Raw genomic sequence first — 16,354 nt, forward strand, 5'->3', positions numbered from 1 at the left:
TATCCTCCATCATTGCAAAATTCACTGTTCTTTGGTGACTGTACCACTTTGATGTACTCTTTCTGTTGATGTTGTTGTTTAATTGGTAAGTTGTGTCTGATTCTTTTGCAACTCCATGGACTGTAGCCTGCCAGTTTCCTCTGTCCATGGGATTTTCCAGGCAAGAATACAGAAGTGGGTTGCCATTTTCTTCTCCAGGGGATCTTCTTGACCCTGGGATTGAACCCACGTGTCCTGCATTGGGAGGTAAATCCATTATCACTGAGCCACCTGGGAAGCTCATACTTCTGTCTACAGTTTTTCATTGTGCAATCATACTATCTTGTGGTTATTATCTTTATTCACCCATTGTCTTCCTATTTCCCTCTCTAATCCATTAGAATGGTTTAATATTCTCAATTAAAAAAAAATCCCCTATAAATAAATTTGCCCATTATATTTTTGTCACCTATCCTATGGTCACATTTAGATTATTAAGAACTAAAACATTCTTAAAGTTATTGTGTCAAATATCCTAATCTCCAGTGATAGCCTTTTGCCATCATGGGATATATCTTTTTATTATTATTATCTATAACTGAAATTCATGGATCATTTCTTTTTCAGTTAACTTATTTGTCCCTCTATCATTTTGTAACTTCCCAAGCAATACCTATTCATGTATAAAATCTCTTCATGTAATTTCTCTAAACCTGCTCCTATCCAACTAAATGTTGATGGATAAAATCAAATAGGTTCCATTATGCTATACATTCATATAGTAATGAAAGCTAGTTCTTAATCTAAGATATTCTTTTTAAATGATCCTCAAGGAACTTGATTCCTTATCCACTGTTCATGATTAGGTCATTTCAGACAAAGTTTTCTTTTATTTTTTCTTTCCTTTTCTCCCTATAAACCAATATATTTACTTCATATGACAAATAAAAGCTATAATGTAGTAGCTCTACAAAATTCTGGCACTTGAATTCATAATTGTATCTTTCCTCCTATTCCTTCTATAAGAAGACAGGCATCCCTCTGCTTAAAATACAGTCCTTCCCTCTGCACCGTTCTTTACCTTCTCCATATCCCTTTAGGGAACATTTATAGTCATTTTCTTCTGATTTCCTAGGACATGAAATACCTCATTTCTACTGTACTTAAAACACACTATTTTAAAAAACTGTCAAATGAAATAACAGGTGGAAATGAAATAAAAGTGCAATATAAAATAATGTAACATCTGGTAAAAGTTAATTCAAAATCTTTAAAGAAGTAGAAATTACATACACATATATATATAATATGTTTAAATTCATACTCACAGATCTCAAAAAAGCCTCACATGTTTTTCTAAAATTATGGAATTTTAGAATGGAAAATTTAAGGTATTTATTAAACCATTCTTATTCTAGAGATGAAAGGATTTTTAATTACATCATTCTATAGTGAAAGAGCTATGATTATAACACAAATGTGTATTTTTAAGATTATTTTTATTTTTCTTCAATTTACCATTCAAAACTCTATTACCCATGCTTTCTATTTTTTCATCATTTGTGTAGCTTTTCTATTGGTAAAGAAGTTTATTTTTGAGGTCAGAAACTCTGTGATTAAACCTCAGCTCATCTTCTTTCAATAGTAAAAGATATTGCACTATCAGTTTAACATCTTTATACCTTACCATGCTAATCAATATATATATATACATATAAAATGCATATATATATAGTATATATATATATATAATGCATATAAATCACTTACCTATCACTCATAGGAAATATCAAGAAATTGTCAGTTATTTTTGTGATAAGTATTATCAAAAAGTATTGTCTTATTTAATAAAGTATTCAAAAAATCATGTTTTATCTAACATGTCAGTACTATTCTTTTCTATCATGCACAAACTATTCTGCCAATTTTTCATCTTTTGCAATTATTTGGAAAACTTACTGAGGATTTACTACATACCAATAATTCCAAAACTTGATGAGATTCAAATATAAAAAAGAAAGTTAGCAAAAGTGTGGTATCGTTTGGGGTATCAATTTTCATTTTTATCTCCATATCATTTAATGTTATTTCTAATATTCATGGTATTTTCTTAATAGAACATAGCTCTCTCTGTCTTCTAGGAATGCAGATAACTATTGCATCATTTCAAAGAAAATCTCCTCTGTAAAAATCACCTAACCCTTGTAGTTCTACAGATTCTTCATTCACTGCATTTTTCATTCATTTATGAATAAACATTATATAACTCAGAGAAGGCAATGGCACTCCACTCCAGTACTCTTGCCTGGAAAATCCCATGGACGGAGGAGCCTGGTGGGCTGCAGTCCATGGGGTCGCTAGGAGTCAGACACAACTGAGCGGCTTCACTTTCACTTTTCACTTTCATGCATTGGAGGAGGAAATGGCAACCCACTCCAGTGTTCTTTCCTGGAGAATCCCAGGGACAGGGGAGCCTGGTGGGCTGCTGTCTATGGGGTCGCACAGAGTCGGACACGACTGAAGCGACTTAGCAGCAGTAGCAGTATGAATTTGTCCTTAACAAATTACCACAAACTAAGTGTTCTCAATCAACACACAATTTTTTATTTAAATTTCTGTGAGTCAGGAATCCTTGAGCTTCCTAGGTGGCACTAGTGGTAAAGAACCACCTGCTAATGCAGGAGACATAAGAGATGTGGGTTTGATCCCTGGGCCAGCAGATCCCCTGGAGGAGGAAATGGCAACCTATTCCAATATTCTTGCTTGAATAATCTCATGGACAGAGTAGCCTGCCAGGCTACAGTCCATGGGGTAACAAAAAGTCTGACACAAGTGAAATGACTTAGCATGTAAGATGTTGCTTCAAAATCTCTCATAAATCTGTGGTCTCCCAACAGTCAGATTCGTTGGCAGTTCATCTAAGGCTTGACTGGAGAAAGACCCGGCGCAAACCTCATAGTGCTGTTTGTAGGACTCAGTTACTTGTACTCTTCTGGAGACTTATATTTTTGCTTGTTTGCTTGTTTTTGTTTCTTTTCTTTTTTCTAGTTATCTGTCAGAGGTCCCCCTTACCTCCTAGCTGGCTTTTTGGATCTTCAATTCTTTAACACATGGGCTTCTCCATAATGGCCATTTGCTTCCTCAAAACATTTAAACCATAAAGACAATGAAGTGAGCCCACTAGCAAGATGGAAGTTACAAGTTATATAATGAAATAATGGAAATCATATGATATCACCTCTGTCATATTCCACTGATCACAAGTCTTGCCAGTACTCAAATAGAGGAAATTCCATAAGGTCTTGGATTCAAGGTTCAGAAGTAATTAGAGGGGGAAAATTTTTAGAATCTGCCTGGCCCACTTATTGGTTTGCATTTATTTATTCATTGACAAAAATATTGTTGGCTTAACAAACTTGAATGTAATTTGCAAGAGGGAATTTTTAGTATGTTTTGTGATTTTTTGATTATTCATTTAAAATTGGATGACTAATTATGCCATTGTAGATTGGTAGTATTTGAATTGAGCCTATTTAGGGATAAAAATCTGGTAGTAACAATGCTCTATAGAACTTTCACAGCATCTATAATATGTTGATTTTACAAAATTAATAAATACTAAGCCTAGTCAGCTTAGTGGAACCTTGAGGGCTGTTTGAAAATAAATTAACCAAATGAAGCATCTTACTTGAAAATTATATTTCATGTAATATACTTTCAACTCCCACTTATTTTATGTCACACTTAAGAACCCCCCCACCTACTTTTTTTGGCTATCAAATTTAATTATTTTTCTTATTCCATATTCAGGGAATCTGCTATGCCACTGAGTTCTATGCCATTGATTTCAATGCCATTGATTGCAATATGAGATTCTCAAGCTGAATAATCTAATTGTATGAGAACATAAATAAGAAGAAAATTAATCTAATATAAGAAATAGACAGCTATCACTCTTAATGTTATTTGTGGGAACTTTGGGCAGACTGCTGTTTGACCTTCTTAAATGAACAGCTTGCTTTCAACACCCACAACTGATGTACATACATGATCACTTGGCTGTCAATACTAACAGCCATCTGTTAAGATGGCAACATGCCTGCTCTCAAAATGGTGTTCCAGTGTAGACTACAGTTGCCAGCTGAGTAGATTGGCAGCCTGAGATTCTGAAAAGCTTCCTCTTGTTCTGTAGAAAGTGATGCCACATTAACACCCACATGGCTTCTTACCTCCGTGCCACCTGTTCACTATTTTTAGGCCAAAAATATCCATATAAAAGGCCAATGGTGAACAGTTGATGAAACATACCCCGGGTGCCAATGGTATATTACAAAGTACAACATGATGTCCTGTTTTTCAAAAAGTGACTGTGTCTATTGAAAAGGCATGATAATGTGGGTGTGAAAAAATGTAGCACCTAAAAATCACTTTGAAAATGATGACTACATGAGTAATAGGTATTTAACATAACATTATCTTTATTATTGTTCTTGTTGGTTGGGAATAACCCTCTGCCCAACTCTGCATAAATAACTAGTCTTACGGAAATATTCTTGCTTATATGCAACGGTCTTACATTGTGTGTGTGCACACGTGTATACTGAAACAAAATTTTTTTTGGAAGCAGAATTGCAAAGCAAATGAAAAAAAGAATCAGACAGAAGCTACTAGATTGAATTCAATGCTTCTAGTGTAATTTGGCTTTGTGTGAGAGAATATAACACTAAAGTTATCCCCAACATTCTCTTCAGTTTCTTTCTATTCCTATATCATATTCAAGGCCAAAATAATGGGCTGCTCTTAGTGTCTGAAATTTAAAGTCTCAGGTTTTAGCATAGCTTAATAGGAAGAAGAAAAAGAAAAAAAATGCCCTCTGCAGTCTACAGAAATTGCTAATTTTACTTCATCTTCAATTAATGATCTTGTCTCATGTTTCATAGAGTAAATATCATTCATCAAACAATAATCACTACTTGTTCATGCCCACCAGGCTCCTCTGTCCATGGGATTTTTCAAGCAAGGATACTGGAGTGAGTTGCCATTTCTTCCTCCAGGGGATCCTCCTAATCCAGGGCTCAAACTCATATCCCTTGTCTTTCCTGCATTGCAGACAGATTCTTTACCCACTTCACTATCACAGATTCACTATTTACTCCACCATCAAATCTACAATTTTGTCTGTTCTTTGCTACTTCTTTCCTCCTATTATACAAGATCAAAAGCTCCATTGTGCTCTTTCTCGCTTTTTAGGAATAGTGAAGTGAAGTGAAGTGAAGTCGCTCAGTTGTGTCCGACTCTTTGCGACCCCATGAACGGTAGCCAACCAGGCTCCTCCATCCATGGGATTTTCCAGGCAAGAATACTGCAGTGGGTTTCCATTTCCTTCTCCAGTGGCTTTCATTAATTATTCCTTCCTGCTCTTACACATTGAACCCTTTCTCCAATGGGATCATTCTATGAGCTTGTGGACAAGTTATACTCTCCGTCCTCATAAAGCAAACTAAAGCTGTCCTGACCCTATTTCTAGCTCCTGTCAGAAAGTTTATTCCCTAGAACAATAAACTTCCTCAGAGAGTGGTGTACTGTGGTTTCTCTACTTTGCCACCTTGCTTCTACCTCTCAGTCAATTCCAATCATATTTTGATACATACATAGCTCCTGAAGAGAAGTGCTATATAACTTTCTAACATTCCAAATTTTGAGGTCTCATCTTTGTTTTTATCTTCTTCTCTCACTTTACCTCCCACAAAATTCTACAGAGTTGATTAATCCTACTTTTTTTTAAATTGTGGTTAATTTACAATGTTGAATTAGTTTCAGGTGTACTGCAAAGTGATTCAGTTATATACACATATAATATATCTATATACATGCACACATATATATGTTCTTTTTCAGATTATTTTCCCTTATTGTTTATTAGAATATATTGAATGTGGTCACATGTGCTATACAGTAAGTCCTTGTTGATTATTTATATATATATAAATATATATATAGTGTATGTGTTATGGCGTATGTGTATCTGTTATGTATGTATGGTGTGTATGTGTTAATCCAAAATTCCTAATTTATCCCTCTTCTATCCCTTGTGTTCCCCTTTAGAAATTGTGTTGTTTTCTATGTCTGTGACTGTAGTTCTGTTTTGTAAGTAAGTTTATCTATATCATTTTTTTAGATTTCATATATAAATGATGTGATATTTTTGTCTGACTGGATTCCCTTAGTATGATAATATCTGGTTCTGTCTAGTTCTGTCTATGTTGCTGCAAATGGCATTTATTTCATAACTCTTTAAAACACATTTTTATCCTTTTGTTTTCACCCTCTCACACTGCTACCTCCTCCTTCACCTCTGGCATCTCTTCTCAGAAGCCTTTACTGGTCTCTCTTCCTGTATCTGTCCTAACTGGTTAAGTTCCTTAGGAATTACGACTTGGTATTCTCTGCTTCAAATGCTAAAATCTCATGTTTCCAGCCATCTCATCATTTCTGGCAGTCCCATCATGCTGTCATTTCATCACAGTACAGAATTCAGTACAGAATTAATCTTAGAGTAATTCCCAGATTCCTATCTTTTCCCCCATGAATCTCTTCTGTAGGTTCCAGATAAGGATGTTCATTTGTGATTGTCATTTCTACATGGATGTCCGTTTTTCTGAGAAAAGTGGGAGCTTGACTTCTGGGGATGTAGGTTTGGGGGAAGATACTACCTGGAATGTACTCATCTCCATTCTCTACCTGCCTAATTCACTCAACTTTTAGGCCTCAGATTTCTACTCCTCCTGTCAAGAAATATAGTTTGATTATTTATTTTTAGGTGAGTATTCTGTATGTTTTCTCCAGAAGATACATTCCCTGGCTATACACCAGGTCCAGCACATGCCATGGGACAGTTTAGGGTCTTGGTAAGTACTTTTAAAGTTAAAATATTTTTTATTGTAAACTCAATTTTAGTTTCCAGATGAAGAAAGAATCAGAAGGAAATGATTATCAATGTAAAAAAAAAATCAGTGAAGAAAAATTCATTATGCTTCTTAACAAAAGTGTTACAACATACAAGCTTAACATATTTTTGTCTCTATTTCATTGTCCTTTATTTCAATTATTTCATTGTCTCTATTTCAATGTCATATATTATTACTATACACAGTAGTACACATATGATTTAGCATATATTTTTTGCTCATTGTCACACTTAGAATTTCCTTTGCTATTTATTATTTTCAGTTTTAATATACTGTAAAATATTTTGTTATCAGAACGTGCTTAGTAGCTCACTCATGTCTGACTCTTTGTGACCCCATTGACCATAGCCCAGCAGGCTCCTCTCTCCATGGGGATTCTCAATAATGGAGTGGGTGGCTATGCTCTCCTCCAGGGGATCTTTTCAACCCACGGATTGAACCCAGTTCTCCCTCTTTGCAGGCAGATTCTTTACTTCCTGAGCCACTAGGAAAGTTGTCAGAGTATATTCTGATTTTAAGAGACAGAGTTTTAGAATCAAGTTGGCTTTATGCAGAATTGTCTTCTTGGCCGTTATTCTGATAACTAAGAGAGACTTAGAGAGCTAGTAATTTAGTTGGGGCTTCCCTGGTGGCTCAGATAGTAAAGAGTCTGCCTTCAATGTGGGAGTCCTGGGTTTGAGCCCTGGTTCTGGAAGATTCCCCTGGAGAAGGGAATAGATACCCACTCCAGTATTCTTGCCTGGATAATTCAATGGACAGAGAAGCTTGGCAGGCTACAGCCCATGGGGTCACAAAGAGTCAGACACAACTGAGTGACTAACACTTTCACATACTTTTCAGTAACTTAGTTACATAAAAAGAGTAAATTTGGCAAAGAAACCAAATGTTAACATTTAAATATTTTGAAAACATAAACAAAAGGCAGTATGCTTTGTCTGATTTTAAATATGTCACTTTTTAAATGAAAATAGATTGGTGGCTGTTATCATAGCATCATTGAAGAAATTTTTCATGTTTATAATAACTAACTGTAATCACAGAGCTTCTCTAGTGGTTCGGATTGTAAAGAATTTGGAGAGACATAGATTCAGTCCTTGAGTTGGGAAGATCCCTGGAGAAAGGAATGACTACCCACTCCAGTATTCTTGCCTGGAGAATTTCCTGGACAAAGAAACCTGGCATGCTACCGTTGATGGGATCCCAATGAGTTAGGCACAACTGAGCAACTAACACTTTCACTTTTCATTTCAACCCCAAATTCAGTCCAAGTTGGTAAAATAAAAAGTTTATGATTAATATTTAAAAGTCCAGCCTCTATTGTAATGCAAGTTCAATTTACAAAGAAAATCTTTTAAAGATAAGAAGTTGAGAAGAGTTTATTTTATAATATTCAGCATAATATAAGAGGAAATCATTACTTGGAAATTTTCATCATATTATGACTTTCATTCTTGTGGTGTATACAGATTAATAAAGATGAGAAATCTCTGGTCAAGGAGTTACAAGAATTGGTTATTGAGAGTGACTGTGATTCTAGCCAGTCATGGAATTGAAGCCAAGCCATCTAATCATTTGGTGACTTAATATCTTCATTAGTAAAATGAAAGTGATGATAAAACTAATGATTACTGGCACAGTTGACAGTTAAAATTCTTGATTAGGTGAAAATCACAAACTCACAGATTCAGCAAGCTGAGCAAATTCTAACAGAGACAAAAATAATCTAGACTGACAGAAAACAGATCAGTGCTTGCCTAGAACAAAGGGTGTGTGAAACAATGGCTATAATAGAGAAGGGGAGAATTTTCAAGTCAATTAAAATATTCTGAAACATTATGGGAGTAATATCCATGCAAGTAAATACATTTGTCAAAACTTAAAGACTAATCACTTTAAAATAGATACATCTTATTACATATATGTTTGTGTGCTAAGTCACCTCAGTCGTGTCTGACTCTTTGCTAACCTATGGACAATAGCCCACCAGCCTCCTCTGTCCATTGGATTCTCCTGGCAAGGATAGTGGAGCAGGTTGTTGTGCCCTCCTCTAGTGGATCTTCTGGACCTAGGGACTGAACCTGCATCTCTTAAGTTTCCTTCATTGACAGGCATGCTGTTTACCACTAGTGCCACCTGAGAAGGTCATTACATATATATTATACCTCAATAAATTGATTTTAAAAAGAGTGTGTGAATGGATGAGTAAGTAGTAATGTGAAGTACCCAAATAATACAATACCAAGAATTTCGTTAAAAGATCTTCAGAGCTAAGGGTTGGTGATTTAATATATTTCTTTAAATTCTCATAGTTGGTGATGGACAGGGAGGCCTGGCGTGCTGCGATTCATGGGGTCACAAAGAGTCAGACACGACTGAGCGACTGATCTGATTTGATCTGATCTGATATATGTTTCATAAATAAGTGAAGGCAGCCTTTAAGCCAGAATTACTACAGATACTAATTCTCTTTTCAATAAATTTGTGTAATCTTTGAATTTCACATGTCAAAAATATTTAGCAGGGATTAAGTGAGTTTATTTGTAAGGCATCCCCAGACAGCCATTTTGCTTTTTTGCATTTCTTTTCCACGGGGATGGTCTTAATCCCTGTCTTCTGTACAATGTCACGAACCTCATTCCATAGTTCATCAGGCATTCTGTCTATCAGATCTAGGTCCTTAAATCTATTTCTCACTTCCACTGTATAATCATGAGGGATTTGATTTAGATCGTACCTGAATGGTCTAGTGATTTTCCCTACTTTCTTCAATTTAAGCCTGAATTTGGCAATAAGGAGTTCATGATCTGAGCCACAGTCAGCTCCTGGTCTTGTTTTTGCTGACTGTATAGAGCTTCTCCATCTTTGGCTGCAAAGAATATAACCAATCTGATTTCGGTGTTGACCATCTGGTGACGTCCATGTGTAGAGTCTTCTCTTGTGTTGTTGGAACAGGGTGTTTACTTTGATCAGTGCATTATCTTGACAAAACTCTACTAGTCTTTGCCCTGCTTCATTCCGTAATCCAAGGCCAAATTTGCCTGTTACTCCAGGTGTTTCTTGACTTCCTTCTTTTGCATTCCAGTGCCCTATAATGAAAAGGACATCTTGTTTGGGTGTTAGTTCTAAAAGGTCATGTAAGTCTTTATAGAGCAAAGGAAAGATATAAGCATTTGAAGGCAGAGTTCCAAAAAATAGCAAGAAGGGATAAGAAAGCCTTCTTCAGTGATCAGTGCAAAGAAATAGAGGAAAACCACAGAATGGGAAAGACTAGAGATCTCTTCAGGACAATTAGAGATACCAAGGGAACATTTCATGCAAAGATAGGCTCGATAAAGGACAGAAATGGTATGGACCTAACAGAAGCAGAAGATATTAAGAAGAGGTGGCAAGAATACACAGAAGAACTGTACAAAAAAGATCTTCACGACCCAGATAATCACGATGGTGTGATCACTGATCTAGAGCCAGACATCTTGGAATGTGAAGTCAAGTGGGCCTTAGAAAGCATCACTACGAACAAAGCTAGTGGAGGTGATGGAATTCCAGTTGAGCTGTTTCAAATCCTGAAAGATGATGCTGTGAAAGTGCTGCACTCAACATGCCAACAAATTTGGAAAACTCAGCAGTGGCCACAGGACTGGAAAAGGTCAGTTTTCATTCCAGTCTCAAAGAAAGGCAATGCCAAAGAATGCTCAAACTACTGCACAATTGCACTCATCTCACATGCTAATAAAGTAATGCTCAAAATTCTCCAAGCCAAGTTTCAGCAATATGTGAACTGTGAACTTCCTGATGTTCAAGCTGGTTTGAGAACAAGCAGAGGCCAGAGTTCAAATTGCCAACATCCGCTGGATCATGGAAAAAGCAAGAGAGTTCCAGAAAAGCATCTATTTCTGCTTTATTGACTATGCCAAAGCCTTTGACTGTGTGGATCACAATAAACTGTAGAAAATTCTGAAAGAGATGGGAATACCAGACCACCTGACTGGCCTCTTGAGAAACCTGTATGCAGGTCAGGAAGCAACAGTTAGAACTGGACATGGAACAACAGACTGGTTCCAAATAGGAAAAGGAGTATGTCAAGGCTGTATATTGTCACCCTGCTTATGTAACTTATATGCAGAGTACATCATGAGAAACGCTGAACTGGAAGAAACACAAGCTGGAATCAAGATTGCCGGGAGAAATATCAATAACCTTAGACATGCAGATGACACCACCCTTATGGCAGAAAGTAAAGAGGAACTATAAAGCCTCTTGATGAAAGTGAAAGTGGAGAGTGAAAAAGCTGGCTTAAAGCTCAACATTCAGAAAACAAAGATCATGGCATCCGGTCCCATCACTTCATGGGAAATAGATGGGGAAACAGTGGAAACAGTGACAGACTTTCTTTTTCTGGGCTCCAAAATCACTGCAGATGGCGACTGCAGTCATGAAATTAAAAGACATTTACTCCTTGGAAGGAAAGTTATGACCAACGCATGTTCAAAAGCAGAGACATTACTTTGCCAACAAAGGTTCGTCTAGTCAAGGCTATGGTTTTTCCTGTGGTCACGTTTGGATGTGAGAGTTGGACTGTGAAGAAGGCTGAGCGCCGAATAATTGATGCTTTTGACATGTGGTGTTGGAGAAGACTCTTGAGAGTCCCTTGGACTGCAAGGAGATCCAACCAGTCCATTCTGAAGGAGATCAGCCCTGGGATTTCTTTGGAAGGAATGATGCTAAAGCTGAAACTCCAGTACTTTGGCCACCTCATGTGAAGAGTTGACTCATTGGAAAAGACTCTGATGCTGGGAGGGATTGAGGGCAGAAGGAGAAGGGGACGACAGAGGATGAGATGGTTGGATGGCATCACTGACTCGATGGACGTGAATCTGGGTGAACTCCGCGAGTTGGTGATGGACAGGGAGGCCTGGCGTGCTGCGATTCATGGGGTCGCAAAGAGTCGGACACGACTAAGCGACTGAACTAAACCGAAGTAAGTTTAATGTCCAGAACAGATTTTTCCCCCATGTTCGCTTAACACTTTTCTCAGCATTAACTAATTCTGCTGAACCAAAATATTTCTTATACTCAAATGAATGTTTAAAATATTTTACCTAAGGGTACATGATGTACAATTATAATGAAAATATACATATGGAAGTTACCAAAAAGATACATTACTTGATTAAAGCCACCCTTTTAAGAATACTGCATGCTTAATAAGGTTCTGCGAATCTAAGTTAAGTAAGATTAGCCTAAGATTTAAATTCTTCAATACTTCCATGCCTGAGAGCAAAATCTAAGTTTTCTTGAACTTTTAAGTCAATTTGCTTGTGGTTGAGATTCTAGTGTAAATTGAGGCAAGGTCTCAAATATTGTTAGGAATAAATATAAAGACAGATAAAATGTGAAATCTGACTTTAAAGAATAAGTTCATGACTATGCATTCAATAATCCATCTTCAAAGATGTAATAAACAATATACTGGATACATGTAAAATAGTATATAAAAATAGAAGAAAAATGAGCAAACAATATCATATATAGTTTGTTACCATTCTTCCTAATGATCAAAATGTGCAGGAAATAATTTTTATTGAATTTTTATATCTAAATTGTAAAAGAGATGCCACTTTCCTGAGACTCCATCCACAATGGACATTGAATCTGCCATGCTATAACTAGTGGTTTATAGTCAGCACAGTTTGAGATTTTAAGCATAAACAGAACAATCCCTTATGTTCTCTTTTGAGCCATATATTCAGTAAATCTGTGATTTTTCTTATATATTACACTGTACAGTGAGGACAGGTTTATCAAAGTGCTTAGGTAAAACAGTGATCTTTTCTATAAAAAATACACAGACATAGATCAACTTGCCCAAGGTCATACAGCAGGTTTTTGACAGAACCAGAATTAAAATTCCCAAAGTTCCTCACCAGTTATAGCCATCTTGTAGTAACATTCTTTTAAGTTTGTAGCCTGGATCTACAATAAATTTATATTTGAGCACACACAAGCTTAGAATGGAGGTGCTCATGTCCATTTTAATCTTGAAAAGAGTATTTTTTTTAATTGAAAAAGATCAGGGCTTATGTTTTTAGTTTAGTAAAATCTTTTAAAGCATTGAATTATGAACTGATTTTAAAAATTCTGATTTCAACTTTACAATGGAAACGAGAATTTGCCTAGATATAAGAAAGTATCATATGTTGTCTTATTCAGGTTGTCTATTGACTCAGGTTGTTATAACATAAATCATAGGATGAATGATTTACACGCAACAAAAATGTATTTCTCATGGTTATAGAGGCTGGGAAGTCTAAGAACAAGGCAACCACAAATTCAGTGTCAGGAAAGAGCCTGTTTCCTGGTTCATAGCCTGTCTTTTCACTGAGATCTCACATGGCAGAAAAAATGCAAGAGCTCTCTGGGATCTCATTTATAAGGGCAAGAATGAAGGTTGTACCCTCATGATCTCATGATTTCCCAAGTATTCCATCTCCAAATACCATTGGGGATTATGTTTTAATATATGCATTTGAGGAATCATAAACATTCAGTTCATAATATATATGAAACTAATATTTATTTTATATAAATATTTACACATAACATAGAATACACAAATATCAAAAATTAAAAAAAATACATTCATAAGCTATTGAGAAATGTACTTCACATATCAGTCAGTTCAGTTCAGTCGCTCAGTTGTGTCCGACTCTTTGCGACCCCATGAATAACAGCACGCCAGGCCTCCCTGTCCATCACCAACTCCCGGAGTTCACCCAAAACCATGTCCATTGAGTCGGTGATGCCATCCAACCATCTCATCCTCTGTCGTCCCCTTATCCTCCTGCCCTCAATTTTTCCCAGCATCAGGGTCTTTTAAATGAGTCATCTCTTCACATCAGGTGGCCAAAATATTGGAGTTTCAGCTTCAACATCAGTCCTTCCAATGAACACCCAGGACTGATCTTCTTTAGGATGGACTGGTCGGATCTCCTTGCAGTCCAAGGGACTCTCAAGAGTCTGTTCCAACACCACAGTTCAAAAGCGTCAGTTCTTCAGTGCTCAGCTTTCTTTATAGTCCAACATCCATACATGATCACTGGAAAAGCCATAGCTTTGACCAGATGGACCTTTGTTGACACAGTAATGTCTCTGCTTTTTAATATGCTGTCTAGGTTGGTCATAACTTTCCTTCCAAGGAACAAGCATCTTTTAATTTCATGTCTGCAATCACCATCTGCAGTGATTTTGGAGCCCAGAAAAATAAAGTCAGCCACTGTTTCCACTGTTTCCCCATCTATTTGCCATGAAGTGACGGGACCAGATGCCATGATCTTCACATATTGACAGTAGCAATTTTGGCCAACAGTGGAATGACTTGTATTAAAATGTAGGCTGTACTCCATGCTGCTGCTGCTGCTAAGTCGCTTCAGTCGTGTCTGACTCTGTGCAACCCCATAGACGGCAGCCCACCAGGCTCCGCCGTCCCTGGGATTCTCCAGGCAAGAACACTGGAGTGGGTTGCCGTTTCCTTCTCCAGTGCATGAAAGTGAAAAGTGAAAGTGAATAAATATTTCAAATATGCAAGTGGGCTATTTCTATCTTTCCATCAGTGTTAAGAATTAGCCTAGTTTTCAGGAAAATAGAGAAAATAAGACATTATTGCAATTACCCAAATGAGGAAAGCTGAAGACATGTAGAATTTTCAACATTTGTAATAGAGGCAATAAATAGCCTGGGAGTAATGTGACATATCAGAGAGAATAATATATCCTTGTGATTGAGAAAATAAGAATGTTGTAGAGGAGAAATGGCTATGGAATGACAACAAGTGTTTTTTTGTTGTTCTTTTTTTAGCTAAAATACTCTGGAAGATAGTGACATAATGAATCAAGTTAAAGTCTCATTGGAAAATATTGGACATTAAAAAGTGAAAGGATGAATTATATAGAGATCATTTAATTTTTAACAGGTTGAATAATAGTCTAGCAGAATATGTTCACTAATATTTGGCAGCAAATTTGAAACATGAATTTATAGGTTCAGAATAAATGCTGGAGCTGAAGTAGAAATCATCTCTACAGAGATTTTCAGCAAATACACAGTAGTGGGTTACATAATTAAGATTGGAAATTATAAGTTGAAAATGAAAGGGGAGAGGAGAGGAAGAAAAATAAGAAGAAAAGAACGAAGAGGGAGGGCAAGGAAGGAAGTAGAAGATTGAATGATGAAGGAAAATTAGATTTCAGGATATATCTCAGAAACTTGATAAAGTTGTTACTGGCATGTTTGGATATATAGATACCAAAAGTATGCGATAATTAACAAAATTATTAACTTTCTTTTCCCAAAAGTACAAAATAGAGTACATTTTTGGTAATAATATTCGTAGTCAGATGAACAGTGAATGCGTACTGTATTCAAGGCAAGAAGTAAAGAAAATTAGGGGAAATGAATATCTACTGTTTCCCGTGATTTCTTCCACAGGAATCAGTTCAGTAGCTCAGTCATGTCTGACTCTCTGTGACCCCATGGACTGAAGCATGCCAGGCCTCCCTGTTCATCAACAACTCCTGGACTTTACTTAAACTCATGTCCATTGAGTCGGTGATGCCATCCAACCATCTCATCCTCTGTCATCCCCTTCTCCTCCTGCCTTCAGTCTTTTTCAGCATCAGGGTCTTTTCCACTGAGTCAATTCTTCACATCAGGTGGCCAAAATATTGAAGTTTCAGCCTCAGCATCAGTCCTTCCAATGAATATTTAGGACTGATTTCCTTTTGGTTAGACTGGTTGGATCTCCTTGCAGTCCAAGGGACTCTCAAGAGTCTTCTCCAACACCACATTTCAAAAGCATCAATTCTTTGGCACTCAGCTTTCTTTATAGTTCAATTATCACATCCATACATGACTACTGGGAAAACCATAGCATTGACGAGACCAACATTTGTTGGCAAAGCAATGTCTTTGCTTTTTAATAAGCTATCTAGTTTGGTCATGGCTTTTCTTCCAAGGAGCAAGCATCTTTTAATTTCATGGCTGCAGTCACCATCTGCAGTGATTTTGGAGCCCCCAAAAATAAAGTCTGTCACTGTTTCCCTATCTATTTGTCATGAAGTGATGGGGCCAGATGCCATGATTTTAGTTTTCTGAATGTTGAGTTTTAAACCAAATTTTTCACTCTCCTTTCACTTTCAACACGAGTGTGTTTAGTTCTTCACTTTCTACCTTAAGTGTGGTGACATCTGCTTATCTGAGGTTATTTATATTTCTCCCAGAAATCTTGATTCCATCTTGTGCTTCATCCAATCCAGCATTTCTCATGATGTTCTCTGCATATAAGTTAAGTAAGCAGGGTGACAATATACAGCCTTGATATACTCCTTTCCCGATTTAGAACCAGTCCATTG

Source organism: Bubalus bubalis, chromosome 1 (assembly GCF_019923935.1).
Source record: "Bubalus bubalis isolate 160015118507 breed Murrah chromosome 1, NDDB_SH_1, whole genome shotgun sequence".
Taxonomy (NCBI): Eukaryota; Metazoa; Chordata; class Mammalia; order Artiodactyla; family Bovidae; genus Bubalus; species Bubalus bubalis.